The following is a 5,704-nucleotide window of genomic DNA, read 5'->3' as shown; positions in this document are numbered from 1 at the left end:
TTTCATAAATGGGCAAATCAAGAAAATTTATCTTATATTTTTGTTAAAATGATGATAGTCTTAATTTTAAATATCATAAATCTAGCAGGTAAGCTTCGGCATTGCCTGGGCAAAATGTAAGAACAAATGTTAAAGTTATTTCGTACTTTTATCCTTTCTATTATATTATATTATAGTATTTGATTTATATTTACAAAGATTATATCACATAAGAGTTTATCACATTGAGTGCCCACTCTAACACATTTTAAAAATTTTGTAAATTGTGTATAGTAGAGGAATAAAGAGGAAATGCAGGCAAGTGCAATGTACTGTACTACCTGTCACAGTAATGGTATAATGGTGCATCTATTTCACACTATTTCATTGTTGCAGTAATTCAGTGAATATAGTATATATTTTTTTAAATTATATCCTTATTTGTAAGAATTATATTTAGTTAATTATTTTGTTAACTTTTTTGCCAATAAATGGCAATATGTATAACTCAGAAAATTGAAGGTAAATAAAAATTAATTGATTTATAGAAATGCAATTGATATTTTGGGGTGGGATGTACGACATGATCCAAGTTAGAAGTATTTGAATGTAATTGCTGAGTTTCGTAGCAATTGGTCGAACAGCCTAGGAGTGTATAGCAAATAAACAAACAAACATACATCCTTATAGGTGTATATATAGAAGATAAAAATAATGATATGTAGTTTAGTATTAAAAATCATAAGAAAAAAATATTGAAAATTTGAAAGTAAGAAATATTTAAAAAATAATATATAGTAGTAAGGTTGACTGATGGTCTGAAACTACTTCATGTTTAAAATAAAAGGAAATAAAACTAAAATGGCTTTGAAGTCTTAGAAATTGAAATATATTTGCACAAAAATGTTCAGATTACTCCATTTTCAAATGCATTTGAAACAAATTTTACGTTAGACTGGTAAATAAAACAATTTATTTTAAATTATTTTAAGCATAATATTTAAAAATATTTGTGCAAATAAATTTTGAATTTTTTTAGATTTTAAAGCTATTTTAGTTTTGTATTTGGTTTTTATTTTGTTTTTTAGTTTAGAATGAATATATTAATTATTTCTTCTGTTTAAATGTATGTTTATATTGATATATAATAAAATATTGTTATAGTAATTTAATTAAATGTCTAATATTTAGGATAAATTTTTATATAAATTTAATAATTTAAAAATCTCATATGGGTTAGTCTTTTATATTGAAATTATAGTTCTGTTGTTATATTTATAGATTATAAGCTGAGATAAAGAGAAAAGTTATCAGAAATATGTTCAAAGATTAATTAAGCAGGAAAATTTCAAAAAATATATTAATTTTTTTACATTAAAAAAATACTTCTGTTCAATAATGTTTATTAAAAAGATATTTATAAATATCTGAAAAGATTCATAAGATATTTTGGGATTACCTGTTTAATTTTAGTTGTGGAGATTATTATTAATATAATTATCAAATAAATGATTTTAAATTAAGTTTATGTAATTAAATTAATCCTTGACATGTCAATAAATAAGATAATTGAGAAACTAATAGAAATAAATGTATTTTTGATTATGTTTATTATATACAGTATAAAATGATTAATGTGATTTTTATCATTACAACATGATTTATATAATTAAATAATTAAGAGAGAGAAAACATTTTGGTAATCTTTTAATTCTTTATGAAATCTAATTAAAATTCAGACTAGATTTTTATAAAATGAAAATAAAATAATTTTTATCTTACAAAAATGTACTTCTCTAACGCTAGACACGTAATAACTTCTAATCACGTCAGTCTAGTCTACGTCGGTGCCACTAAAAGGTCATTAGAACAGAGAATACGTGAATTCAAATATGATACAAAGCATTCAAAAATTACCACTGCCCTATCTAGGTTTGCCTCAGAAGATAATATAGGGGCAAAATTAAATCAGGCTCAGCTCATCAGATCTTCTATAAATTAGAACTACATCAGGCTCTTAGAGTCCATTGAAATATTTAAAGCCAGCCATAACTTCAATTGCATAAACCCTAAGGACAAGATACAACTATCCAAATCAATATATTTTAGAGTAGAAATTAAATAGTATAAAAATTTTTATAAAATATACACCCACAACTGCCATAAATGATCGGGCTAAATTTGGATATAATGATTATAAACTAGAAATGAATTTGGCACTAGAGTGAGGCGTTAGACTCCATCTCATATTAAAATTAATAATTATAATATTTAATTAATTAATTTAGATTAAACTGGAAGAAAAGAATCGGCTCGAAGTGGGACTCGAATCCACAACTCCCGCTTACCGTGCGGACGCGTTGCCAGTTTTATTAAAATAAAAAGTTTTATTTTAATAAAATTGAATGGCGAGCTTGGTACAAAATATTGTTATAGCCTAGGTGATGTAGTATGGATCAGTGCATGTCTCATACTCACCTTTTTAAATTTGAATGCTACGTGACCATTCTATTCAGTGGCATTCCAATTCAGAATGAACTATTTCAACCTGAATTGGAATCAAGTAGATTCTGAAAACGTTTGTGATTTGTCACATCTTCCATGTTTTCATGTATGTTGAAGAGGTTCAGTGATTAGAAATTTTTAGCTTATTGTTTTTGAGTATTAAAATTTATTAATTAAACATTCCATTATTTTAAAGAATTAAAAGCTATGGGCTTTTTTTTTTCAGTAACATATCATACAAGGAGAAGTTGTTGATATAGGTTTTATTGGAGGAAATGCATTTCAGGTCTTAATGATTCCTTTCAGTCCTTTTATTAATTATTAAAAGTTACTAAAATTTAATTTTTGCAAACTTTTGTGATAGATAAAATATGATAAATAAAATTACTTTTTAGTGTTAAAAAAAACTTTTAATATTGACAGTCTAGCACTTTAAACGTTGACAAAACAATTATATTTTATATTTGGGTGATATAAATATGATTTGGAAAGAGATTATAATATATCTGTTGCTGATATAGATTTTGTATCCAAAATAATATAACAAAATCTTTTTCCTAAAAATTTAATAAATTGTAAAAAACAATTCACATTTTTGATAAAATAGTTCCTAAATGATGAAAATATACTTTTCAACAGTCTGTTTCATGTAGGCTACTACAGGAGCCTCAAGTTTTTATTCTCTCCTTAAACTTCTATCAGAGGATAAAAACACTGGACTCAAGCAATAATCTACAAGAAAAGTTGTGTATTTTTATGTTTGCATTTTATGAGATTTTTTCTTAATAATAATAATAATAATAATAAACAAATTTTGGCACTAATGTAAGAATTCATAATAATGATATGAAAAAAGCAGCAAATCATCAAGCATTTTTATCATCATTTTACGATAGAATTTTTCAAGCAGACAGTCGACAGAAATAATAATAATATCACAGGAGTAATATTTTATAGATCATAAATTTATCTTATGGCACAAGAGTTAAGGAAGTTGTTTTTTATAAGCAAAAAATAAGAATTGATTTTTTAAATTAAAAAAGAAAAATCATATGAATCAACACAAAAATCTTGTATATGTTTTATATTATGAAATATATTAAGAACATCTGGTTAAATTGTCCATAAACACCTTAAATAAATTAAATAAAAAACTTTGTTCTTATCATTTAAAAATATTTTTTGAAAAAATTAGAAAAATTTTTATATTACGAAATAAAACTGAACTTATTTTCTTACTAATGATATTTCTATTATTAGCAAATTTCAAATAATCAACAAATGTATTTTAATTAAAATATTTACAAAATAAAGAAATTAAAATTTAATGAATTCTTTGATGTTTGACCAAGCACAATAATAATGTAATATTTATTAATTTTCTGATTAAATTAGGAATTATTTTTATATCATCAAAATTAATTAATTTTTTGTCTTAACAATAACTTATTGTAGAGTAGAAATTAAATTCTATAAAAAATTTTATTTTAATAAAATTAAAATTATTCTAAACATATATTTTAATAACTATAAAATTGTATGTTGTAATAAACATTTAACTTATATAGTTTTAATGTGTATTAAGATTTAATTGAATTTTTTAATTAAATTATTTAAGAATTATTAAATATATTACTGTATATTGTTAGCATAATAAAATGTTATCTCTAAATTAGTCAATTATTCCCAAATTTTTAAAATTACTGATCACTATTCAAGATTATGATCTGCGATTAAGTAGTCTGTAAAGATATTTCTAGTTTTAAGTCTGAGAGATAAGATGAGGCACTTGTCAATTACAAATGTAGGTCTCATCTCTCTCTACAAGCCATAAAAAAATATATGAATAAAATTGGTAACAATTATCGACAGAAATTTTAATCTGTATCACTTCATGTCATGTTTTTTTTCTATATCTGAATCTGTTGATAATGCATATCATATTTCCATGCAAATAAGAGCATGCTCGTATGTGTGAAAATGACAGGAAAAAACGAAGCAGAATATGTGTTTTTGAAACACATCCCCTGCTTCGTGTAAACAGCATACCTCACGTACAAGAGCATGCTCTTATGTGTAGCAGCTTGTTGTAGCACAAGAGCATTACACCACTGTGCCAATGTAAATTAAATGTAAATATACTGATATGGTAATTATTCAATGATGTCTCTGCAGTAACCATTATTAAAATTAAAAACAATGCTTCTGATACTATAAAAATTGGTTTAAAAATAGTGAATTTTTTTAAGGTATGAAGTACTTTACAGACTATAGTGCCAATTTTGCCCATATATAAGAGTATGTTCTTATGTGTGCAGATATAACAGTTAGACTATAACTTAGCATATATTAATAAATGCTAACTCATTACGATCAGATTTTTACTTTAAAATCAAGTCTTTCATATGAATTTCTTGAAAGAAAATATGACAACAGTGTTGTTGAAGAGGAAAAAATAGTTTAATAAGACACTGTTACAGCAGTAATAGATGATTTAATTAAGAATTTTTAGTAACTTCTATGGTAATATATTATTAAATTAATTATTATAATTATTAACTTTTTTTGCAAAAAGTAAAAAAAATTATTCTATTTTAATAAAATAAAATAAAAAATTTAATTATGATTTAAATTGATAAATGCTAATTGTTGAAAACTTTAGAATAATTCACATAAATGAATAATTTTAATCAAATTTTCACAGTATATTAGACAAAATTTCATTAACGATTTATTTCTGTTTATTTAAGAAATTATATATTTGCTAATAAATTATGTTTTATATTTAGAAAGATTTATTACTAAGCAAATTAAGTAGACTCAAAAACAATGAATGCAGATGGAGAACAGAAAGTTAATATACATAGAAGAGAATAAAATTTTAATAAATATGTCCAATATTTTTCTTTTTATTTTTAATGTACTGTAATTAAGGAAAAGACATTTAATGAGTGTGATTATTGTACAAAGAATTTTCATTTAGATTTATAAGTTTTTCTTATGATCTTTCGATAAATTCCTTTGTACGAAAGAGACGTAAAAAAAATAAAATATTATGGTTAGTGTAGAACTTAATTTTTTAATGTAAAATATGTAACAAAAACTTAGATTGATGTTGATCTAAAATACCATTAACAATAGTTAAATGTACAGTATTAGTAAAAGATTATCAAAAATAATTCTACACTTTTCTGAGTACAAAGAACTATTAATTAGCCTA

The sequence above is a fragment of the Centruroides sculpturatus genome, unplaced genomic scaffold (genome assembly GCF_000671375.1).
Source record: "Centruroides sculpturatus isolate CEXI.00-Female unplaced genomic scaffold, Cexi_2.0 scaffold283, whole genome shotgun sequence".
Taxonomy (NCBI): Eukaryota; Metazoa; Arthropoda; class Arachnida; order Scorpiones; family Buthidae; genus Centruroides; species Centruroides sculpturatus.
The sequence above is the reverse complement of the archived record's forward strand: the minus strand, read 5'-3'. Positions refer to the sequence as shown.